Source organism: Neopsephotus bourkii, unplaced genomic scaffold (assembly GCF_033783945.1).
Source record: "Neopsephotus bourkii isolate Nb327-2 ecotype Australia unplaced genomic scaffold, CSIRO-AGI_Nbou_v1 NB_1797, whole genome shotgun sequence".
NCBI classification, from domain to species: Eukaryota; Metazoa; Chordata; class Aves; order Psittaciformes; family Psittacidae; genus Neopsephotus; species Neopsephotus bourkii.
Window position 1 is genome coordinate 40346 of NW_026902270.1, and position 26388 is coordinate 66733.

The 26388-nt window shown below is 39.7% G+C and overlaps 1 long non-coding RNA gene across 1 annotated transcript in view; it reads left to right on the forward strand.

Annotated features, from left to right (window-relative positions):
* The first annotated feature begins 309 nt into the window (after positions 1 to 309).
* Positions 310 to 26388, forward strand: part of LOC133206518 (uncharacterized) — a 57482-nt gene continuing 31403 nt past the window's right edge. The window contains exons 1-3 of the long non-coding RNA XR_009723801.1: positions 310 to 1801; positions 20659 to 20912; positions 24256 to 24662. This is a non-coding gene — a long non-coding RNA (uncharacterized LOC133206518). The remainder of the gene's footprint in view (positions 1802 to 20658; positions 20913 to 24255; positions 24663 to 26388) is intronic.

Consider the following 26388-nt stretch of genomic DNA (forward strand, 5'->3'; position numbering starts at 1 on the left):
GATGTTTGAAAAGTGAAGACTGATATTAAGCTATTCATACTTTTAGAAAAAAACAGGAAGCTTTCCCTTACAAATGTAACTGTATGACTGTTACATGCTTACACTATTTCAGGGATTTTGCCATAGAAGATCAGAAATTACAGCTATTCCATGTGTGATGTTCAGCTATTACTCATGAAAGATGAACTGTACCAAATGCACATTCACAGGGAATATATCCCCCTTTCTTCCAAGGAAAATCATAACCCAGAGACATGAACAATATGTGAACAGTGCTCAGCCTTTCATCTGTCTCTCTCTCTAGATGTATATTCTCTCCTTGCATAGTGCTCTGGAATATCTGCACAAGATTTTACATGCCACTTGTTCATAGAAAGAGACGAGCTATAGAGAACCTCTCCCTTGAAAGAACATCATGAAACATCCTCATGACTTTTAAGCACATGATGTCCTCACCAGATTTTCTGACTCAGTCTTGGAATCTGTGTTGTCTTTGTATATCAGTCTAATTTATTATATAATTACATGCCTGCACATTAAGTATACCTTTATTTAGCAATGATTCAGCAGTTATGTGGACTCTGTAGTGGGAATACCTGTAGAGACATGGAAATATTACTCAAGAAATATCTGCCACTCATACCCATTGTCTGTTCAAGTTCATCAGTATTGCTTCTAAAAGAATGTCCCCATTGCTTTCTGAGCTCTTTTCTTATATTTTGTGGGGAATAAAAATATGAACAGTGACCACTTGTTCAGTAATGGAAAACCACTAATGAAAAACTCTCTTATTAGTGAGGTAACAAATACACCCTTTGTGTTTTCTTCATTACATTTGTGTATCAACTTTTTAGTTAGCCTTTTTAGCTAAAGGCTGCTCAGAAATGTTGCAAGGTAAGGATACAGTTAATCCTCGCTGTTTTTCATAAAGTAACTAAGAAAGACAAAACAGAATATGAGGATTTTCACTTCATGTTATTACATTGTTAATTACTTCTGTACATCAAAAGTAACATCGATGTCTGGTATCTACGATGACAACCGTACCTGAGTATATGCTTTCCCCAGAGTTCATGCAGCAAAATTAAGGGCTATGGGAAGACAGTTTACAGTGTATAAAACTAGACCTATAGTGGAAGAATGAATTTAAAATGTAAAAATGGCATTTGTAATTGGCTGCTTGAAAATAAACGTCTGAATCAAATCCTACACTTTTAAAAAGTAGAAGAAATTAAAACCCAATGATAATCTTGCTGTAAAAGATGCATTCCCATGGATCATGGAAAAAATACCTAGGGTTTCTTTCAGAGTTTAAAAAGCGATGATAATAAAAGCATAACTATATGTGCATTCAGCTGCCAGAGACCAAGGCGGGAGCACTAAAATTGACAGAGCTCACAGATACTATTTTATGAAAGAAAAAAGGTTATTCTTCAAGTTCCAAGTCATTTGGTGCAAGCTAGAGGAATGAAATTCAGCCTTCTTAAAATCATGTTATAGAAAATGTTGATGTTGTCTTGTTATTTCCCATCAGGCTTCAGGGTTAATTGTGTCAAAGCCATATTTATATTCTATTACTTTAAATAAGCCACATTTATAAAATAGGATTCAAGGTGCAAACCCTGTCACTAATATAGCTAGTGAAGATGAATCTGGTGGCTGAATTTGTGTGACCTTTTTGATGACGTTTTATTTTTACATATAGGTACTCCAGGACTGGTGAAAAGAGTACAACATATTCCGCTGACAAAGGCTGAAGCCTCAGTTCTGCTCCTGCATTTCCCTGGGTATCAAGAACTTGGTAAGAACAGATTCCTGTAGCTGCTCCCTTGATTTCAATATAAATGTCATTATAAGGCATAATGTGGTGTTCAAAAGCCCTGTGAGATAACTGGGGCTCTTCTACAAACCTCTCTTTAGCCTCAAATGGGACCCAGTTAAGGTAAGTTGTTAACTCTGAAAGGAACTATTTTTTAGGTTTTCTTTTTTAATTTAAGGAACATCTACACTTCTCAAATAACAGCTCTCCAGTTTGTTTTGGGGTCCATATTTCATGGTTGTCTATGCTGAATAAATGTTATTCCACTCTTTTCTCACTGGATCACCTCCAGAGTTTGAAGTGTAGGCAGAACCAGCACAATTTTTCCTCCACCCGCTGAAGAGGTGAATTTAGAACAGTACTGATTAGTTGGCAGGTTTAGCTCTGCTGTTCATATAACATAGATGTGGTCTAGGTCTCTCGTGATCCAGTGGGCACAAGTTCTACCTAATGAGCTAAACCAGAGCCATTGCTTCTTAAATAGAATCTTTTTCTGGGCCAGGATCATTATAACATTTGGCTGTGCCAGATGATAATTTATCTTAACAAGAACTACTGGGAAGTTTAATCTTTCACTCACTGTGACAGTATGTTGCAAATGCCATATGTTTTATGGAAGAAAGTTGGCAAAGTGCATGCTGTGTCTCCTGCAAGGTTCCACCTTCACTGGTTATACTAGAAAGTTGCATGGGAGCCCTGAAGGCAGCAAGCTTCTGTTTGGTTGTACCTTTTGTTTCTTTGTTTTTGTTAAACAATACACTAGCATACACAGAGCATCCCATTAGGCAGACTAAAAGTGTATTGAAAGACAAGACACTTTATTATTACTGAAAAGAGGAACTGGTTTGTGTCATCTACTTATAGCAGATGTTGTACCTATCTGACTCATTTATCTTGCAGGAAATGCTCAACGAGGGTCTCACATAATTTTTATCCCAGTGTGGGGTTACCTGAAGGTTAGCTATTCTAAGCTATTGAAATTACAGCATAGAGAATAACAGGCTTAAATAGGAAGAGTTTTCAGCACCTTAAAGCTTGTGTTTCCTGTCAAATTTTGAGAAGTAAAATAATTTTCGGTTTTAAATAATCAGCACAACATTTAATGTGTTCAAAATAGTTACTTTCTCAAAGTCTTTAAAATGCCTACCTTAAAAGTCAAACATAAAACCTTCAACAAGAAGACTGAAGTTAGAAAACAGGCATCAGTATTATTTTCATAGTCTATAATAGCTTCAAAAAATCACAGCTTTTGCTACTAAAAAAGAGCATCGTATTGGTTTTAAATACATGGTTGCTGATTTATTGAGGTATCCTGCTATTTGTATTTTATACTGAAATGCCATTTAAATTGTGCTCAATATTAATAAATTTATTTTCCAACACAATTAGGAAGTCAATTTGAACAGTTCATCAAAGAGTGAGGACCTCCTATACTTTTTTTACAGTAGAAACCTGCATGTCAGGCTCACCTGCATGATTCTGATTCATATTTATGTTCTACAGTATGGGAACAAACTGGCAAGACCAGTTTGATCGGCATTTTAGCAAAATTGCTGCATTTACCTCATACTCTTTCCTGTGTGTTTTGGTACAGCACACAGCCTAGTCATCTGGGGAGCCATTTCCAATCTGTCATTAAGTAAAACTGGCAGAACAGTACCTTCAGCACTTACTGTCCCTTCTCACAATTACAGATATGTTACAAGAAGTGTTAAGTAAGTATTCATCCAAAGCCCCAATTTCATCAGGAGCTAGAAACTCAGAATACCATTGCTGCCTGTTTTGTTTCACGCATAAATCTGGAAACTTCTATGGGAAACAAATCCTAGGTATGCGAAAAAAAATTACAGATACACTCAATGCATGTACATTTTGTCCTTTCCATTTAAAAGCTGACTGGACACCTTTCTGCTGAGCACATGGGGAGAACTACAAACAAGAGAAGTGGGATGCTGATTGTCATGGTTATAAGTCTTTTCAGGGCAGACACTAAACAAATACAGGGAAGTTCTTTGTCAGCCTAAGACCTAAAAATAAATAAATAGTAACAACAATAATTATAATAATAAAAGTAACTAAAAACAATGTTGCTTTTAATATATAATGATAATTTTATATTGATAATGATAATATATAATGATGATTTTAATAATAATGATAATAATAAAAGTAACTAAAAAGGCAAAAAGCCCTTCCACAAACCTAAACCCCAGTTCTGTAGTAGAAGGGGATGTGTGAATCCTGATCTAGTAGTTCTGGGGTTTCCTTTCAAGTTTTAATCTTAAGGAGCATGCATTTTCTTTACAATGTTGCTTTTAATATTGACAGTAGAAAATAACTTTATAAATAAGCGTAAACATAGTCATTTTTTAATTCAGGAAGGAGCATGCTTTTACTTGTTCTTTGATTTAATGTAGTTAATACAGCATCAGCGTTTGGGTTAAAAATATCCAATGCACTCTGCCCTGATACATGGAGATAATCAGGTGTGAGGACCGTGGCCTTCATTCCATAAGCCAGTTAGAGTAGAACAAACACAATGTTTCCTGAAGAGCTCTAGTTTATGACAGGGTAGATCCACAGAAGAAACTGGGTGCCTGAATTTCCAGTTACAGTATTAACAATTCTTGTTTTACTGCCACCTCCTCCTATACTCTGCACTACAGTCTTCAGTGTTTAATGTTCCAGATTCTGAGACTAGAAAATCCACTTCTGGACAGATGTGCTGAAAGTAGTGGCAGTAGAGAAAGTCCATGCTCCCTCAAATCTTGATGAGTCTGGGAATACCAGGTTTATCTCAGAATACATCAAGATCCATAGACTTGGTGTCCCTTTTTCTGTCTGCTGCTCAGATAGGGGTCCTCAGAACTGCCCACTGGACTAGTGTTTGCACAGAAATCTGGTTTCCTGTTTCAAGTCCTGTGCTGGTATCTGCAATGTGTTGATACCCCGTTAGGCAGGCACAGCAACAGAACTCAACCCATCTGCACCCAGGATGATGACAGCTCTAGTCACTGACTGATAACTGCATTTAGTTTGCTGTAATATCTTTTGGGGTGTGGGCTGGCAGGATCTCAGGAGCAGTTCCCCAGAGGAGGATCAATCTAGGTCATTTACCTTTTGAAGTATAAATGCTGTCTTTAAATTATAACACATTTCTCTGCATAGTTTTCCCTTTAATAATTCAATAACAGGTGCTGAATGATCTGGTTACATCACATAGGCAGCTGAATTAGGCTAAAAATAGCTGCTAAAGAAGAAAATGGTATAAGGAGGGGAAGAAAGATGAGAATTAGCCTTTCAGATGGAAATCGTGCTTTTAAATTAGATGCATGATAGAGGATGACAGAAAAGTGATAGAAGCTGCAATCCTTGCTCACATTCCTGTGGACTTCAAAGGGATTTTTCCCCACGTGAGAACTGCAGGATCAGACATCCTATCTATACTTGTTTCTTTCAGCATCTGGCTCTTACGCATGTGTTGTCAGGAGAGCTTTTCTCACCATATGGGGCTTGTGAAACACATTTAAATTCCTTGGTAATGTTCAGTCCATTGCCTACTTGGTTGGGCATTCCTTACACCTTTCTAAAAAGTGCCACCACAGAGCAAAGTTTAATTTGCACTTTAATGTGGGAAAAGAAGTCTTCCTTTTATAGAACATTTATTTTACTGCGTTTGCTTCTTACAGCAGCTTTGAAAAAGTAAAACAGAAAAAAAAACCCTGGCATGCCCCATGCTGCCTCAAGAGAACTAGAGCATGGCCTTTTCACTTACTGCTGTCAGACTGGGGCTCTTCCGTTTCCAGACCTCACTCAACAGCTTGAAGCTAAAATGGTCTTCTTTGGAATGCCTGTAAAACTTCATCCCTTTTCAGGCTGTGGGATGCAGAATTACTTTTGGGCTCCTCTTTCAAACTGTGGAAAAAAGATTAACCATTCTCTCTCAGATCTGCATGTCTGGAGAAAGATGAATCAGCTGCCATTAAAGATACAAATGTTGCTGTATAAAAAATACATCTTCTGTCGCTCTGTAATGAGGACCTGATTTTGCATATATCCTCTAGCTATTCTAAATACTTGTTTAGATTTTGTGCCCAATGCACAGCCTGACACAAAGGCTTTTTTTGTATGTTTTCCATTGCTACATTAACATTGGATAAGAGGACTGGTGAGTTTTGGAGAAGACTAATATGAATGTTATCTGTAAGGCACTGGGATCATTTACCCACCACTATTTTCTACAACATGTAATTTCTTCTATGTGAGGCTAAGAACATTCCATGTCAGGCTGGGGCAGGTGGTAAGACCACTATGCACACTCATCTTTATGTCCTCCATACAACATGGTACACATTCTCACTACTGATGACAAGGTCCAGTGCATCATTTGATTTTGGGCTCAAGTTCTTGGTTAACGTTCTTGTCCCACTGAAGCCGAATAACACTGAATATCACAAACTCCAGGGTCGGAAGAGCAATGACTCTCCGAACCTGTTTGAAAACAACACACTCTAACTCCTGACATTATTTTTTAGATGAATATAGTAATATATAGATGTATAATATATAGTAATACATAGTGAGAATGTGAAAATACAGTTTAGGTTTCTTTGCTAATCAAAACGTGCAAAATCATCCATTTAGCCACTTTTCTCCCTGCTGAATCTCATAATTCTGAGAAGTGGATTGAAGTTGAAAAGTTTGTTCTTCTTGAACAGTTATGGTGTGCCTGTACCAGAGTTATCTGAAAGCGTTGTGCTACTATCTCGCGTTCAGTTTAACGCAGTATTTTTGAGGGAGAAGTCCTGATTCTCCTGTTGTAATTGTGAGGAGTAGCGCTGGTAAAAGGAATGTTCTGGCAGCTTTAGGCTGTGCTGAATGAGCAGGAAGTATCCTTATTTATTATGCAGTAATAAATGTTCTAATTCTGTTGCTGGTGGTTGTTTAGGGGGTGGGGTTAATTACAGCAGATATGCCAAATGTTTAAATGCTCTGTGCATTTATTCCCTTGCTATAATGGATGTTTTCCCTTAAAAGATAACATTGGTCATTGCCCACTGCTCCTGTTTTGTGAGTATCTGTCAATAGAGTTACAAAACTGTGGTTTTTTATCACCAGGCTCTTGCGCAGACTAGAGCACCTGAGCATCTCCAGTAATCTTTTCTTTCCATTTATCCTCTGGCATTGTACTGATATAGTTTATATATTGCCTCTGCCCCAAGTAATTTGAGATGCTGAGGGTGCAAATCATGACACAAGACTCAAAAGAAATCATTTGGTTAAACCTCTAGGTGGCCATCAAAAAACCTTGTTTCAAATACCTTTCCACTGTGCAAAAATGAACAGAACTTCATTGTGACATTCAGCTTTGATCAAATGTCATATCTGGGATTCCTTCTGCACAGTAGTGTTTTTATAATAAGAGTTATCATAAGACTGCAGATAATGCTTTAAACTGGTATTAAATGAGCGTCTGTGAGCTGCATGCCTTTCACAGTGTATAGCATATCTTGCCATTCTCTGGAAGAGGGAAGTTTTAACCTAGTAGTACCTTTGTAGGGCACATAAGTTCCTTCTGACATAGAGTTCCTCTGTGGCCCTGAATAAGTCTCAAGCTGCCTTGATTTTCTCTAGATTGGCTTATCTTTAAAGCAGAGATAATAATACTTCTCCCTTGAGGAGAATGGAGTTCAGATAATTTGGGATTAGTTTTGTAAAACTTCAGAATGCATGACTTTGACAGCATGATACAAATTTACCTGTGATTTTAGTTTTCTGTTAAAGCTTGAGATATTTTACTTCTCTCATGTCTTTTTTGTTAAATTATATACTCTTGTTCATTATAATCATTCTTGCCCTGCTTCAACGGTAACAGTGAACAGTGGGAATCTGTTGTGTTTTTTAGCAGGCAGCCTCAGCATTGGTGTCTATCCTGGTTTCAGCTGGGATAGACTTAATTTTGGTGCAGTGCTGTGTTTTGGCTTTAATCTGAGAATAATGTTGATTACACACCAATGACTTAGTTTCCCATGCTCTGCCAGTGAGGAGGGACACAAGAGGTTGGGAGCGAGCACAGCCAGAACAGAGGATCTCAACTTGACAAAGGGATATTCCACACCATGGCATGTCATGCCCAGTATATAAAGGGGGGGGGAGTTACCAGAAAGGGACAGATCACTGCTAGAGTGGGGCTGCGTATCGATCAGTGGGTGGTGAGCAATTGTATTGTGCACCACTGCTGTTTATTGGTGGGGTTTTTTTCTTCCCCCCTTTTTTTATATTCTCTCACCTTGTTATTTCCCTTATCATTATTATTACTAGAGGTAACAGTCATAGCTTTATATTATACTTTAATTATTGGTCTGTTCCTATCTCAACCCATGGGGTTTACAGTCTTTCTATTCTCTGCCCCGTCCTGCCTGGTGCAGGGTGGGGAAGGGGGAATGATGAGCGAGCGGCTGCATGGTGCTGAGTTACTGTCTGGGTTTAAACCATGACAATAAGACATCCTAAATCTGAGGAGGAGGATAGCACTGTAGCAGGCAGCCAGAGAACAGACACTGTGGGTGGTTTCTGCTCATTCATTAAAAGAATTACATCTAGAAGGGATGTGGCTGTTTGTGAGCTGCCTTCAACATGTGAATTGATCCATTTAAGGTCTTATGGCCACAGTTTTGACTTTTTTTGTCTAACAGTCAGGGACCTGTGCACTTCAGACTTCACTATTCTCATAGGTTGTTTCCAAGGTAACATATTTTTAGCCCACAGATCCTGGTTTTGATAAATGAAACTGTCATGGCCCTTTTTTTTCTCTCTTGGTTTTCTCTTGTAAGACTTAGTCAGCGTTCCTGGGGTTCCAGAGGTGCACTGACTTTATATGCCATACTGTCTTCCAGAGATTGCGTTAACATGCAAAGCAGACTTTGTCTGAATCAGTACTGTAAGGAAAGACTGTGATCCAATTTTCTTGGGTACATACTGAGATAGCTTTTCCCAGTGACCTCAGCAGGCTTCAAAAAGAGCACATGCAGAAGGACACTGGCCGTCCACAAGGGTGTGGGTTTAAATGTCGGTTTTATCAGATGATGAGCTGTCTTTTTGGAGCGGTGGTATTGCTGAAGATAAGGTGTAAGACAAATGCTTTACCTTACAATTTAGTGTAGTCCAGTGGGAAATCAGTATCATAAATAGTAACTATGGTTTCTAGAGCCGTTTTACCATTTTCTCAGTTCATCCTGGTAGTCACCTATAGACCTACAGGTTGCAGCAGACACCAAGCTGGAGTCACTTGCCAGATACAGAATTCTCAGCTTTGCTCACAAAAGTGGCACACACCTCTGCCATCACCCGATCATTCCTGCTTTCTTTTATGGCTTGCAGCCATTGTGGAGCAAGAAGTGACATTTCTTTTATTTCACCCTATTGACATTTGAGTAGATCAGCCTCCAGACAGTTTCTGTGGCCATACCTTCTGGCACACTGGAAGTGCTTTATTATGGGAGATGAAATGTGTACCTAAATTCAATAACCAGTTAATTCTACATTAGGAAATGAAATCTGACAATAGAAATTGGAAGAGTATTGAGCAAGTAATTTTTAAAGAATAAAGGGATAAATTTACATACATTATCTAACACAGGGAGAAGAGTCAAGAAAACAATTGCAGGACATCTGTACCAGTTGCAGCTAGTTTTGCTTTATACTGAAAGCCATGACATGGGGCGATAAGGAAGAGCTCGAGCTTGTTGTTCTGACAAGATTAGTCTTTCCTGGAAAAACATCTTGCTGCCTGTGCATATGGTGCATAGGGTAGTCAGCCTCAGGATCTCCTACTGTTTTTAAGCTTTAATTAATTCTTGCATTATTTTGGCAAGATAGAATATAAAACACTGTCTCCAGATTGCTGCATCATCTGTAATTACAGTACCAAAACTGGTCCCAAGTCAGTTGCTGACCGCAAACTTTCTGAGAGTTCTTGCTGAGCTCCCACAGCAATAGCAAAGCAAAGTTAGAAGTCCTGCAGATGTCTGGTTGCACTTCATCAAAAAAGAGCACAGAACCTACAGAAAGTGGGGCATGAATAAACTGCTGTCAAGGCCACAGCTTCTGCATTTGGAGATTCTACTCCAGAGTCCCTTATAAAACCTAGTTATTTTAAAGCAATTTAAAACGCTGGACTTCAGGTTTGAATTCCTCTGTAGAATACATAAAATGATCTGGTTTGTGGGATGGTGATAAAGAAGATTGCATTTTTTTCATTGTCAGCTACCAAGAACTTTCTCAGGTGCGAGATCAGGCTATAAAGTTGTGGCTGTTCTTTTATTTTTAAAATGCTTTCAGAGCTAAAAACCCCCACAATCCCCCCAAACCAAATACAACAGGTGAAACCCTGTCAGTATAACATTTATTGTTTGAGTTTCTTTCACCTCCTGTACCCTTTCAAATCATCAGGGGCTCAGACTCTTGCTGATTAGCATTCAGACGTGGTATTCATTATATTTTGATGCTGAATTCTGACAGTAGGTGTACATGGCAAGAATTACGAGCTTTGTTCTAATGAAGAACTGACTCCAGCTGCAACGTGTATGAAATACTCCCAGTTCCTTACTCAACTAATCATAGCATGCTTCAACAGAACTGCATTTCACAGGTCTGAGATGTGGTCTTAGTACACCAAGACCTATAAAGCAAAGCAGTCCTGGTGGGGACCCCTATATTTCAGACAAAGGTGGCTAAATATATTCCTTTTTGCTTGTCATAAATATTCCTGCACTCATGCCAACTAATGCATAAAACAGTGAAACCACCAATACGACATTTTCTGTAGAGTTGTATGATTTCCTAACTTCTTCCTTGCCCTTATTTACACTATAGGGCTTTTTAATAGATCTCATTTTTTATTGCTGTTTCCCCTTAACTGCTTACTGACACAATAGCACAATATCTGTAATAAGTTCTTATGAACTTTATCTAGATCTGGTGGCACCTGGCAAGCAGCCCTAGAGTGAAACAGTGACAGCGATCAACATTTTTATCACACAAACCTCAGTCAAATTAGCTATTTTAGACCTATGGAATTTTCCACAGAAGCTTCCATCAGTACATCTCACCTGGCTCCTGTAACTACCAGTTTGGACTGGATGGAAGGCAAGCCTTTATTCTGGCCATGCATTCACCCTCTGTGAGCTAACGCTCTCAGTGGAAATGACAAGATTTTATTCTTTGGTGGGATACTCCCCTCTCTGTCTCCGCCTTTTCAGCTGAACCTGCTGCCAGGATCTTTTCCACAAAGCAGTTCTCATGTGAGTGCTGAGCAGCATCATAGATGTTTCAGAATTAATAAATTGACTGGTTGTATTTGCTGTTGTTCTGTAAACCAGAAGTCTGAACTCAGCTAGAACTGTACTGTCCCTCCCCACTCCATTCCCTGCAAGCTCATTTCCTAGGCTAATGTCTACAAATGTAACTAATTAATAATTATTACATTCAATTTATTTCCTCTTGCTTCTGTTTCACCTTTCAGAAATGTAGATGATGAGAGCAGCACACAGAGAAAGTAAGTGTGCTTCTAGTGGAGCAGAGAAAGGCTAAATGTCCACTCTGCATTAACTTTCAGCATTTACCTTCCAAGTTAAAGCCTTCTGTATTGTTTGAAAAAGTGTGAAAACAATGTTTAGGTTCCATTTCTGTCATCCTCTGCTGCCATACCATGGAGAAGTTGTGTGCCCTTCCACTAAACTCATGCTCTTCATTATGACTGTCACTTAAGTAATTTAATGAAATTAATACAGTCACTCCTCTGTCACCTTGTTTAAAGAGAAAACTGGTAGTAAGAGGAGCTGTTGCAGCTGAGGTGCAAAAACTCTCTTAAGTTCTCTACCCTTTCTGAAGCAGTGAGGAGATTCAGGGTTTGTATGCTGCTCACCCAGGAGCTGGTGCTGTTTCACAGTTACAGCAGCCAACCTAATGACTAAGAGCCTTTCCTAAGAAGAGGTTAGTGTCCAAATACACGTGTTAGTCTGTAATTAAAGCCACACCTTTTTGCAGAAGTATGGATTTAAACCTAAAAATCACTAACATTCAGGTCTTTGTAAAAGCCAAGGTAAGAGAACTTGGCAGCACTCCTCATCTTCTGTATATACCACAGCTGCTTTCTCTTTAGGTTGCCACTGCTCGCAGAGGTTTTGGAAGGTATTTTGGATGTTGTTTTCATGTGTAGGCAACTGATGCAGATTGCTTACACAAAATACATTAACAGAGATGTGTATTTCTAAACCTGCTGCGTAATTGTTGCTTAATCCTCTACTTTAAAGTGGGAATTCATTCAAGGAAGTAGGTGTAAGTTTCCTACGTCTAGCAGAGACCAACTACAATGTATATGAGGCGTCTCCTTTCTAAGAACGCAATTCTGCCCTTAGTTTATCAGTACATGATGATTAATTTTTAAGTAGAATTTAAGTGGATGATTCCCTGGGCTGTCAGCAAGGTTTTCGCTGTGGTACCTGCTGTCTCTTCTGTTTCTGCTTGTGTAATCTGCAGTGTATTTTCACCTATTTCTTCCCACTAATGTCCTTTTCAGCTATGCTTTTTTAGGCAGGACATGTAAAGATGTGGAAGATGTGCCAGTGGGTTGGCAGAGTCAGGTATTTGCATGATGATGGTTTTATGTTAATCTGAAGTTTGACAAACATTCTGTGTGTGTTTATTGGTGCCTTTGTGTGATAAAATGTGTCTGCATGTATGTGCATATTCTTGGCTAAATGAAGTACGGAGTAAAGGTAAGAATGGTGTCAGATTTTTTTAATGTAATGGGCAGTGTTCTATAGCTAAAAAATATAAACCTTCCCATTATAATGCACTTACCACTGAATAATCTACCGGGGGAGAGGCAGGTACATCTATGTGTATTATGTTAGAGATACACCCCCGTGTCTCTTCTCTGTCAGCCTCAAGATAAAAATCAGTCCCCAAATTGCTAACATGCAGGCACACAGCAATTGCTGTACTAAGTTAAAGCAATCAAATGACTTAACACAACGTAGGTGAGTTCAGATGCTGGAGAGGCAGGTATGAGCTTTTCATAAAGGATAAGTTCCCCAGTAACATAATGTTGAGGTTTGGGAAAGAGCAGACTTTAATTATAGTCTGAAAATAACTCCCCTGTAAACTAATAGCAAAAGTCCTCCTGTGCCTGTGATAATTTTCATTGTTCATCCTTGAACATGTATCTATTTCCAGTACAGTTTCTTTAAGAAGGGAAAGTGAAGTGAACAGAATATTTGTGATGAGACTACCATTAATACGATGCAACTTTACAGTATTCTTATTACTATTCCTGAATCTGTTCTTTGGTGGTTACCAGGCAGGTATAAGTGACTTGGGATGTTGCACTCTGCAATTTGGGCCCCTGCAAGAATACAGATTGACAAGTAACAATTTAAAGCTGCTGTCCAACCTTGTTGTTCTTAAATCACAACTTTCTGCGATTTGGCTCACCTTGCAGTCCCACAGGCTCATAGATAGGGCAAGGAACAGGAGCGACTGGCTGGAAGCTATGCAGGAGGGAACAGTAAATGGAAGGAACACAAAGGGAAGGTAGTTCTTAAGCTGGAGAAAGACGAAACCCCTTACAAACAAGCTTATTTCCTGATTAAAGTTTGCATGACACTAAATTATTCACCTGCCTAATCAGGTGCTTTGATGATGTCAGAATGTTTCCCAAGTTTTTAATTAACATCAGTTAGGGAAAGAGACACATTACTGTGGATGAGGTGAGGGAGAGAAACAGAAAGCTTGGAGGAGACAGCTGTGGCCAGAATTCCTGCTCTTGGGGAAGTTTCTGTTTCTGAAGCCTTTCAGTAACAAAAAGATCAGCCTCAAGGAAATTCCACTGCCTAGTTAAGTTATCAGTTGTCTGCTGAATGCTGATAGCTCCTGCTTGTTATTGAAGGCAATATCAATGTAATTACACTTGTTACTGGGTGTTTTTTCCCCTTTCATATTCATCTTGAGTATAGCAGCGCTCACCTCTCCATTACGTGTTTACAAATTAATAATTGAGTGGGAATGGTCTAGTATGCCCTCTTGTGAAAAATGGGCAAGTGGGAATAGTTGCTTGGATTTCACTGTGCATCTTTATGTAGGCCTATAAAACAGTAAAATTGTCTGCCATAAATTAAAATGTCAGCTTCTTGCTGAGCAGTTCTGGGTAGAGAAAAGTTCAGTCTCAATTGATTCGAGCCTACAAGCATGAAAAAACCTTAGTGATACTGAGTGAAGCACCCAACAGGAAATCTGAGAAATAAAACTAAACTCCAGAGGACTGGGTGAGTGATACTGCCCTGCTCATCAGCAGCATTTTTAAACAGACAGAGCTTTGCAGGGCAAGGGAAGAGGAAGGTTGTGGAGAAGGTGGGGACAAAGAGTAAAATGCTGATTTGGAAGGCCTGATAGGCAATGGGGACTTTTTCCCCTTGGTCAGAGTTTATTAACTGTTAATCCCATGTCAGTATTCCTCCGTTTGAGAGACATTCAGGAGTTTGTTAGCTGCCACCTTTTGCTAGATGATCTCACCTAATCAGAATTTGCCTTCTGTGCTCAGGAACCCTAGATTTTAGGCAACTCCAATTTATCATTCCTGAGGGATGAAGAGGTCATTATCCGAGCTGTAGTTGGACCACAGCTCAAACGTCTCCTCGAGGCTGGTGCAGCTGATGGCCTCAGCCTGAAGACCTGTTACCCTAGACATTTCTCAGACGCTGTCAGCATTCCCAGTTTTCATTGGATCACCTCTTTGAGCAGCTCCAGTGCGATTTTTTTGTCTGTTGGACAAAGTCAGTGAGTTATAGGTTTCCTTTGCTGAGTATTTTCACTGAGCCTTTACCCGTGGAAGACAGGCTTGTCCTTGCCTCTCTGGTCTCACAAGGCTCTCTGCCTTCTCACTGATGATCAGGGTATTGCTTTCTACATGCAAAATTAAAAGGATCTCTCTGGCAAATGCATTTTTAAGCAGGAATGTAACAGTGCCATTGCTTTAAAAATATGTTTGTGTAGCGGGTTTTGCGGGCTTCTTTTTTAACCCAAACTCCCCAATTCTTGCACAATGTAGAGGCAAAAGGAGTCCCGGCCTCTCTCCTGGCTCCTGAAAAAGGTAATTAGGAGGGGAAGTGAAGAAAAGATGAAAAGAGGTTTGAGTGTGCAATGAGAAGGAAGTCTTGATGTACATTTAGGGGTAGGAAAGGAGGTTCATAGCAATGATACAGGTCATGGTCACAGGGGAGAGAAGTTCTAGTCTAAAGAAGCCAGAAGTTCCCTCATGTGGGAGGGGGTTCAGACTAAATGTTGCTGCTGCTTGCCCAACCAAGGGCTCCCCTCTATACCTCCCTGATATCTCATAGGGATCATGGTAGCTAAGGCTCCCCCCAGAACCACACAGGGATGCTGAGTTTCATCAGGAGAACACAGCCTTGAGAGCACTCAAGGCCATGTGGGGGATGCAAAAAGAAGTTGCCTTTCCCTGGCACTTGCATCTTCTCACCCTTTAATATTGCCTTAACACAGCAGCTCTGTAGTAAGGCACAGTTTGTCTTCTAGAACAGTATACTTAAAGCAAAGGTAAATCCGATTACCCCAGTTCAGTCTAATAAGTTTCAAGCTACAGAAAACAAAGTGGGTTTTATTACTATTATGGGCATATTTTGGCAAATTGTCTCTTTCTTTTCTTAAAAACTGTATTTTATTATAAAGCCTGATGAAAATGAAGTGGTGTTATAGATAAGTTACATGTGAAGGTTTTAAATCATTTACTAAGCACAATTTGAGCATGTTGAGATATTTAGGGCCTTTTGTATTAATGATTGTTTTATGTGTACCTTAGTGTTAGGTAAAATATGAAAGTAGTCTGTGGGGAATGAATTCAGGGCTTAAAGGCATTAGAGGAAGACACACTCATACCACATGAGCTGAGATGCTCGTTATTTGGAGATACTGTTAGGGAGGCAGGCTCACAGCCATGCATACTGCACAGCAGCCAAAGGACAGTGCTGGCCCCGTTCTCAGGCATGGCAGGAGTTAAAGATGAATTTTCCTCTTCCTCTCCAAAGCTGGCTGATGCAGGTCAACAATCTTCTGCAACCTTTCTGTGTTACCACAAGACTCTGTTACTCACCCCTAAAATACGGTTTTTAACATTAGTCAGTGTTATGCGCCGTGTCTAGTTTGTAGCTAAGAAAAACCTAAAGACTTTCTTCACCTCTAGCTTAACCCATTTTGAAGTAAAACTGCAAGAGTGGTTCAGGTCTCACTGGTTTCCAAATGAAGTGCCGTAACCCCAGCAGCATGTAGCACCTACGTGGAGCTCACAAGCTAGACACAAACAGAGCTCATGGCTCAATCCTGCCAAGAGGATTGAAAACTTAGAGGTAAAATGGGAAAGGAAGGCTGCTGGAGAAAAAATTATCTTGGAATAACCGCTTGACATGATAGTAATTTTCATCAAGTATGATAATTTCCAGTAGCATTATTGAACAAGAATTACAGACCTTATTTTCAAACTTCCGTGTCCTTATGGACAATTTATTTTATTTATTTCCAATACATTATTAATTCTACCTTGCATCCTATCTCATTTTATTTTATCTCTCTTGGATGCCCAGTTACTTTTATTAAATATTAATAGCTATCTTTTAATTTATCCTGTAATTTGGAAACAGAAGAGCACTGCAGTGGTTTCTGAGTTTCCGAGGGACGATATTTCTGTATGGTGATGGAGGACTCCGAATGGCAGTGCATCTATTTCACTGGGTATCAGGCCCAGGCTGACAGCACACCGATTGTCCTGCCACTCTTATCCTGTGGAGGCAGAAGATAATTTGTAGAGCTGTATGAAAATGTCAAAAGAGATAAAAGGCTACCCTCCACATTTCATACATCCAGGAGGGGTGTTCAAGTGGGAACCAGCATCTTTGAGACAGAAAAAACAGCTATTCAGGCAGAACCAATGTACTTCAGCTTTAGAGATGAGTCTCTCTTTCCAGGGCTTTTCCAAGGCTTCTGTGCCAGGGTTTGAACATCAGGAGTTCAGGTCACAGCAATCTGCCTGGCAGTGTCTGAAAACGGGGAAGATCTGTGGCATGTTGAGCTGAGCATTCAAAATCCATTTTATTGTAGGACTTTGGCACTCCAGCAGCACTAGAGCACTAACTGCAGATGAGCCACTGCTTACTGAGGATAGCCTTGCGACTCAAAACAGCAGGAGGGTCTCTGCTGTGTCTCAGGATGTTTGGGATGGGCTTTGGGGGGTTTCCTGGCCTCCAGTCATTGATTTGCTTATTAGGCAAGAAGACAGTGATGTACTCCCTGGCTCACTGACAAACATTTCACACTGACTTTCCCTCTTGTTTTTTGAGTTTAGATGATGGCTACTCAGAATACCCTCAAGCACTGATGTATGTGTGCAGTCAAGGATATTGTCACCTCCTCAATAGAATGAGGAGGGACATTAAACGTTATAAAGTGTCATTCTGAATCAGCTTTAAAATCTCTTGTTTCAGGACAAGCTGTAAAGTGGTTATTCATTTTAGATAGAAGTCAGTGGAGATTTATTCTTGGCCTTTCCTAAAAATGATTGATTAGACGATTATGTTATTTAAGGTGCCCAGAGGGATTGAGAATCTTTATCCTTTGGGTGAGGTTGATCCCTCTGACCAAGCCTGTGAAGTTTGTCAGTGTGTGCAGTGGACTAAATCAGGTTTGCCTTAGACCTCGCTCTGCTTCACAATTTAAAAACAAATAAATAGCTCCCCCTCCATGTTCTTAGATTAACATATTTCAGTATTTTCCCCTGTACTTAAAAAAAGTGTGATTCCAATGGCACCTTTGTACTTGAGAATGTGGTGGTGTTCAATGACCATGCAGGGATGATGCTTTCTGTTCAGAAGTAAACATGGCTCTGCCATCTGCTGCTCAGAGTTGTCTGAAAACCCAGCAGGCAATGCTTAGAAGATAAGGATTTTTCCTATGCTGTACATACCCAAACAGACCTGCCTTTTAGTTCTGGACATAGGTTCCCAGTGCTTTATGTTAATGAATTAACCACCTGTCTCAGAAATATTTCAAAGACTTCACTGAGTTTTGTTGAACTCAATCCTCCCTATTTAAAATTTATCTATTTCGTTTTATCTACAACAGTTCTGAAGGTTCTAAAGGACAAGAAGAGGGCAGAATTTATAAGAATTAAAGGAGGAACTTTAGGGAACTAAAATGTTGTAATTACTGATGGAATAGAGGATTGAGCTTTCAGGGTAATTGTTCAAATCCACCTTAAGATGCTCAATTGCAGACACATACACGTTTATATGTATGTATGTATGTATCAATTTTTATTCAGCTGAGTAACCCTGGTGCTTATAACTATTCATGTACACAGAAGTACTCAAATATATGTTCGGAAATTAAGGGCCTAAGTCTGTCTTTTGTGGAAATCGTTACAATTCAATTCATAATAGAGCATACTGGTATACGGGTACTTAACAGAAATTGGCAGAGCTAAAATATTGGTGCCAGTAGGGCAGCTGTTAACACAGCTGGAATTAAACAAGGATTTCCCCTGTTTTCCCAAACACAGAAAGCAAACCCTTACCAGGTTCAGTTCATTGGAAAGCTGGCACTCTGTTGACTGCTGTCCCTTGCACTGCTGAACCCTGTCTTGTCACCTTTTTTCTCTCGCCTGTAGCTTCCTCTTGTCCCTCCTCCTGTCTGTACATTGGAAGTTCTTTAGGGCAGACAATGTTTTTTTTCTTACATGCTTCTGTGTAATCACAGTCCATTAACAATCCTGGAACATGTTAAATAATTCAATATCAGGAGAGATCTAGGACCACAAGCTAATACTATGTACAGTATCAGTGATCCTGTAATTAAATGGCTCACTGATTTAATGCAGCTTGCTTTGTTATTGTATTTATTACAATTTTACTAATGTCATTGTTAGTAGAATTATGGGTATAAGGAATTTTCATTCAAGTATAGCCATCAAAACTGTTTGCAGTTCATTGTCTGTTGAAATGGCCGATTTATGTCCTCTGTTTTACTTCAAAGTGGTTCAGGTGCTACCTGAGATGAGAGAGAAAGAGTAAAATAAAGAAAAAAAAAGGAAGGAAAAGTAGGAACTGAAACTCCTCAAAGAAAGGGGCTTTTTCGCTGGTAAACTTTTAAACTTTCAGTTATTCTTTTATCTGAATCTTTGAACTATCTGCTAATGAGAAAGTGGCGTCAGACATCTTCTACCCACAACCAGAAGAAGCAAACCTGAGATTCCTGCTTTAAGTAGGTAATCTCTGATTTATTAAGGAGCATGGCCTGATAGGTTTTGGGAGAGCATTCCAGACATTAGTTGTTCAGTAGTTCAAGGTGATGTATGCAGCCAATTTATTTTCTTAGTATAATTGTAGACTATTTTTCCCTTTCTCAGTTGCTACAGATACACTGAAACTGAAGTGTATCCACAGCTAAAATAGGTGCATGTGTAGGTAGTATTCTCCTTTTAGTAGCAAGGGAGTAGCCTGATGGTTTCTTCATTGCAGAAGCATGATGTTTAAAAGATTGGAGTTCTGAGGCGCTCTTTTAATCTCAAGCTAAAAGAGATTTAAGCACCAAAAAATAGTCACAGGTATCTAAACAGGACTCAGTTGTCACCAGTTCATCATTGCAATATTTTCTGTTTAGAAACTGACACCCGGCTTTGTCATAATATTTGTGGGCTGTGGAGAATGGGAGAGATAATGGGGTTGGCAGCATTTGGAAATCACATAAAAGAGAAGACTGAGTAAAATTCTCAAGAACTGCACAAGAACACGTGATTGGATAATATCCAGTATCTGAGATCTGTATCATATTCCAGTGGTACAAGAGATCCTGTGATACAGAGTGCAGTTCTCGTCATGGCCCTTTAGAATATATATATGGGGGTTTTAGGTTACAGAAGCAATTAGACTTCTGTACAAAATGTTGGTGTTTATTTTCCATTTTAAACAGTGAAAAGATATATATCAAGCCACAAATCAAAAGAGAAATAAAAGGGGGGGGGGGAAGCAAAGAAGTTACTGACAGTACATGCCATTTAATTTCTTTTTATAATAATACTAGATAAGCATATATAATTGAATTTAAAGCAGTTAGTTGAGAGATAGCAAAAGCAATAATTCTTTTACATAACAAGGAATTAGCTTGTAAAAGTGTTTGCCAGAAGCGATGACTGAAGTTGAGAGCTTAAACCAGCCTCTGTGGGTTTAGTTTCTTGGCAGTTCACAGGTGAATTAGGTGGGCATTTTTGCATCATGGGAATGAAGACAGAAGAATTTCCCAAGATAAAAGCAATGCTTGAAATAGTGTTTGTTTCTTGTATTTCCCCTTGAAGACATGTTCCAGGCCATCATGTAAGACATGATTCTAGACTGAATCAGTCACTGCATTGGTTCTTACATAGCTTTATGTAAGGGTCCATATTCACAGAAGATTAAGGTATAAGTACCAGTGTACAGTGTCATAAGCAGGATGATGCCATTTCAGATGCCTTTTCATCCGTTTGAGTATGTGCCTTAATTCTGAGACCATTTTGATGCAATTAATGAATCGGTTGGGCAGGGAGGGGCCTATTTTTAAGAAGTCTTGGGAGGCTAATAGTTTTTAAACAGACAAATATGATGCCAGGCCTTTGCTCTGAACCAGTTATCTTAAGCTAAAATGCTACATAGGACTGGTTTGCCTATCTAATAGTGCTTGGGAGTATCATTAAAGTAATGTTTGAACAACTCTGACAAAACATACTGCTTTTTCCACAGTTAAGGAAGAGGAAAATCTAAAATGGCTGAAAGATTTCTGCAGATAAGGAAAAAAATGCAGCTGCAGAGGAAAACAGAGACAACAATATTTGCACATTCTTCCCCATAACAGACTCTCATTGCAACACTTGAATCAGGCATTGACTCATCTGCGCAAAGCCTTTTACTGCAGGTGCCATCCATTTCATGAGTCTCTTCAGAGGGCATTGGGGGGAGCTGCACTGCAACAGGAATGCCTCAGCCAGATAGAGCAGGTAGGAGAGCAGAGTCTCTCTCCCACAAACAGCAACTTGCTGCAGCTCTTCTCGCTTCAAAGCAGTATTTCATCTTTCGAAATCGTATTCCATGGGGTAAAGGAAATATCACGCTGAGATTGTCAGCAACATTCCTCACTGCTCAAATGGCTTCCTTTGAACAGCTGTTAAGATACCATTTTAGCTTCACATTTGCTCTGAAGGGATAGCGAATAATGAGTGCAAGTTGGAAAGAAACTGTTTGAATTCCTAGGCAGACACTTTATTTGTATTGCACTTACGGTCAGTCAGCAGCAGTGACCATTTGTTTTTAACTGTTACTGGGATCCTGTGTCCTGTGTGTGAGATGAAACACAGCAAAGGATTCATCGCTCCTCTCTCTTATGTTAGGGCAAAAGGACTGGTGGTTGCTGCAGACTGAGTCTCAGGGCAGGGGGGATGTGTGTGAAATGAACCAAGCACCACATTTTGCTATGCACGGGTGGATAAAATACAATGGGAACTGAGGGCACAATCCAGAATATTCCTAGAAAAGTCTCTTATCCCTTCTAGCATCACTTCCCAGGGCAGGGAAGTGCCAGTGCTGGACCAGTTGCCATGGTGGTTCTTCCATTGTCTCATCCTAAAACAGGGAGCAGAAAGTCCTCCAGAGGTGGATGTGGGGAATGGCTTCAGCTTTTCAGCTCTGTGAGGAGAGGGGGGAGAAAAACAGTGCAAAGGCTCATCACATTTATATGACTGCTTTGGCTACAGTCAGTGACACAGCCGAAACCCTCCCCACCAACCTAAAAGCAGCAATGGCACATAGTGCAGGCAGAAAAGTCACTCTTGTGACTAGTAGTAATTCAGAAATGCAAATGGAGAGAAGTGGTTTATGAATTATTTGAGGGGTATGAGGTATCTTGAAGCACAGTACAAGTTTAAGAAATATGTTACATAGCAGTAAGCTCAACAGTTCTGTTGCCAATAACTACAATGATTTAGCATTGTTTCTTTTCTGCAGTTGAACAAAATGCAACAACTACTTCCCTTTATGTATCCTAAGGGCATATTAGGGCAGTGTTTTTGTTTGTGCTATAATGGTCAAAACAGCTTTGCATAACCAGTCACAGTAAAAATCATTTGCAGCATTTGTATTATCTACTTACATGGGCCATTTTTGGCTCCTATGTGGTTTGCAGGAGGTTTGGCTGAATTTCAAAACAAGCTTTTAAAGCTGATTGGAACCAACATGGAATAGTCAGGGTTGGAAAGGACCTTAAGATCATCTAGTTCCAACCCCCTGCCATGTGCAGGGACATCTCACACTAAATCATGTCACCCAAGGCTCTGTCCAACCTGGCCTTGAACACCGCCAGGGATGGAGCATTCACAACTTCCCTGGGCAACCCATTCCAGTGCCTCACCACCCTAACAGGAAAGAACTTCTTCCTTATATCCAATCTAAACTTCCCCTGTTGAAGTTCTAACCCGTTACCCCTTCTCCTATCACTACAGTCCCTAATGAAGAGTCCCTCCCCAGCATCCCTATAGGCCCCCTTCAGATACTGGAAGCTGCTATGTGGTCTCCACACAGCCTTCTCTTCTCCAGGCTGAACAGCCCCAATTTTCTCAGCCTGTCTTCATAAGGGAGGTGCTCCAGTCCCCTGATCATCCTGGTGGCCCTCCTCTGGACTTGTTCCAACAGTTCCATGTCCTTTTTATGTTAAGGACACCAGAACTGTACATCGTACTCCAAGTGAATTCTCTTGGGAGCAGAGTAGAGGGGCAGGATCATCTTCTGCTTGACATCAACTGAAGCTAAAGATGAGCTTTACATGACCAAAAAATGGAAGAGGAGGTACTTTGTATTCTTATGTGGCCCAGAGAGCAGTTTTGCTTTTCCTTAAAATTAATGTGTAAAAAGAGAATTTAAAAAGAGAATGAAAAAAATGCATCACATGTATTTTTTTTTTTTGTCTTGAATCACAGAATTTCTCACAGATTCAATGGTATGTGAATTATGATAACAGAAAAGCAACCAAGCACATACCCATTTTCAGCATTAAGTCTTGTGGTAATTGGTGCGTTTAAATTTACCAGTTACACTGAATTATTTTTGCAGGATAGTACTTTTTTCCTAGTTCGTGTATCATATCAGATTTCAGATTATCTCATGCTTATGTTGAATAATAACTCATTACACAGTTAAATGAGTCACTGTGGGGTTATCTACATAGGTAATACTGATACCATGCCGCAGGCTGAATCCAGCCCCAGTTCTGTCACTATCATCCCAATGGAGCTGTATGAAATACAGTAAGATTATCTGTATGCTAATCACATAAATCAAGATGGAAAAAAGGTAACATCAGTGTAGATGTATAAGTCATAAAAGATAAGCAATGTCTGGAGTTGGTAGGTTACTTCCACAGTTGTATAGATTGTTATTTGAAGGAGGGCTGGAGCGATGCACTCTTTGCTGACACTTGGAAAACACAGTAAATACTTCACGGAACGCATCAACTGCTCTCAGCTTTGTGTGCGACACTGAACTTGTATGAAGCGCATTATTATTAAGGATTAACTACAACATTACCTTTTAATAGGATCATAAATCTTTAATTACAGTTCAGTATGGTACCAACTAAAATTGCTTTTGGAATGAAACACTTTTATTGAATGATATGAATACGAAATTTCTTTCAGAGGTAAAAAAAATCATAACTTCTCAGGGCGAAGTTAAGGCATGCAAAACTCCCACTGACTTTAAAGGATGCCAGTGTCTGCCCACTGATTAACATGGGATTTACCCAGTCTGCCATTACTGTTTTTACTACTTTTAACGCCCATTAAAAGTGTGTGCCCCTCTGTGGTTGTTATATTTATAGTTGTTTTTTAAATTCACAATGGTGTCAGCTCTAATTATGTGAGAGATCTCATCCAGGCACTGGAGAAACAGCAGGTTGGTGGTGGGTGGTTTTCATCAAGAAACAAGAGTGTTCACTGAAACTGTATTAAAAGTACAGCTGGAATTTCGTTCCAGTTGAAACATGAATGCCCATTACTGTCATTGCAGCTGCAGTTTCTGCTCCAGCTTAGCTTCCCTGTAGTGACCTTTCCAAACATGTGTCTCCTCAGGCTCGGAGGCTGCCTGTGGCAGAAGGGCTGTGCCAAGGGAGGCAGCCTTTGGACAAGTGATGGGGTCAAATGCTGTAGTGATGGGAAAGTTTTTAAAATGTACAGAAATGCATATTGTTGCTTGGAGGGTTATTTTAGGCATCTCCAGAGGGAGTGTATAGTGCAGTTAAAATACTTTCCTGTTAGTTTAGTCTTCAACATTTTATGTTGCTTTGTTTTTCAGACAGCAGCTGACTTTCATATGGGAATGTCTTTTGGATCATACCCTTGGATTACACCCATGAATGGAAAGGCAATAGATCCTACCCACTCCTAACCTCTCATTCAAGGCGAAGAGGAAATCTGTGCCAAAGAGAGCGAGCTGCACTAGAAGAGTGGTCTTCGCAGCTGTGTGCTGAATGGATGTGTAAAGAGGTAATGCTTCAATTGCAAGGCAGAGGAAAAGGGAACACTGTTTTCACAGCAGATATTTTCCAGCCCACTGATGTAAAACCCCCTTGTTTCCTTATTAGGGGATACGACACAGACTCTTCCACACTTGGAGAGACTCTAGGCAAAGCAAATGTTCACATGCGTGCAATGAAGCTGCATCACAACAGCTGCAGGTTTAAGCAGTCCTTTCTGCTCTTGGTAAGTGTGAAAAATCATTGGCAAATGAGGTCAGTGTTGGTCCTAGGTCTGTTTCACATGCTGTCAGTTAAAAGGTAAAAATCAGGGGATTTTGTAAGTGAAGGCAAATTTGCATTTTTTACCTGACATGTTCTTACTACAGAGATTAAAATGTGAAGAAAGCTACCTCTGCATCATTCCCTGTATGCTTCTCTTGACTGGCATTACTGTCCTCATGCCTTTTTCAAACTGTCTCTGCTTTCCTCTCAGATTTGGGGGTACCAGCATAGTGTTTCAAAGGTAAAAGTGGAATGTGTTAGCTTTCTCTAACTGACTTGAAAACCCATAGTGAAGTGGCAGTAGCATAGGCACAAGTCAAGCTATACTTCGTGCCCAGGAGCTCTGCCAAGCAGAGTCAGTTTGTGCTGTAATTCACACCAGTACATCGTAGCTGGCATAGCCATTGCCAAACTAACTAGTTTGAAGGTAACACTGATACTGAGTCTCTACTCTGCAATCCTCCAAATACACATAGCTGCAACTTAACACATCCCTGACTATTGTACTTGCTTCTGTCCTTCAGAAATAGCTTTTGTCTAGAAGAAGTTGTAACGTTGATATTTGTTAGCTGGCAGACTTGAAAGTTTGGATGCTTTTATTGTAATAATTCAACAGGAATTTTGGTACCCCCAGTTACTGAATCTCACAATGCATGGCAAGTGTTTCTGAAATGGGTACAATGACTGGATGGACTGAGAAGAATGTACTTGCAGAGTGAAATTAGTAGTGAGAGTGCCACATTTCAGGCTTTTTTCAGGTTTTATTAATTCAGACTGCCTTGCATGTACTGACCATCCATCTGCAATTGGGGTGCTGCTAGTGTATGTCTTCTGGGTTAGCTGTACCCAAAAAGAATGCGTTTTGTGCAAGTGCCACAACGCAGACAAACAGCAGTAACACAGGGCTAGGGAGGAGGATAAAATAAAGGTTGCCTTGAATCTCATAATCTAAACCAGCAAAGAGTACTACACCTTAATTTTAAAGCATTATTGTTTATTGCATGTAAAAGGAGCGGAGTGGGGTGACTGAATGGTGCATTCCCAAAAGTAAGAAATTTAGATATCTTTTAATCAGAGGTTTTTTGAAATTAGTATTTTACCTTACGTTTTCAGGGTAATATTTTACACCAGTGTATGTTGGGTATATATGCAAAAAGTTATAACATACTTGAGGTTTTACAGTCTCTTTTCATAGCTGTTCCCATAGGCAATGCAACTTGCAATTTTGGGGGGTTTTAAAACACTGTGTGAAAAAGTGTGGGTAGCTTAAAGTGACAAATAGTCAGGACTGTTTACATTTCTCTTTTCCTAGTATTCTGCTGGCTTATCAGAGTATGTTTACAAGTGAATGCCACAAATGGTTTGACTGAAGTTGTGAAATGCTCATCTAAAAGATTTCAGATTAGCATTTTTTTGTATACCGAGCCTTTATACCAGAATAAGCATGCTTAAATATTGCCTCAGCTTACACTGTCCTACTGACAGGTTTTTTTCCTTAACAAATAATTATTTGGGGAGAAAAAAAAGGAAAAAGGTGGCTGTGTTTTGATTTGATCTTTTTTTGTGTGTGTTTAATTTTGGAGTTTTGGGGTTTTTTTTTGGTGTGCTCCTATCTGAATGTTCTTTATAATGTCAAAGAGACTGAGAGGGCATTTCCCACTCCATTTCCTCCAGATATAATTTACCAC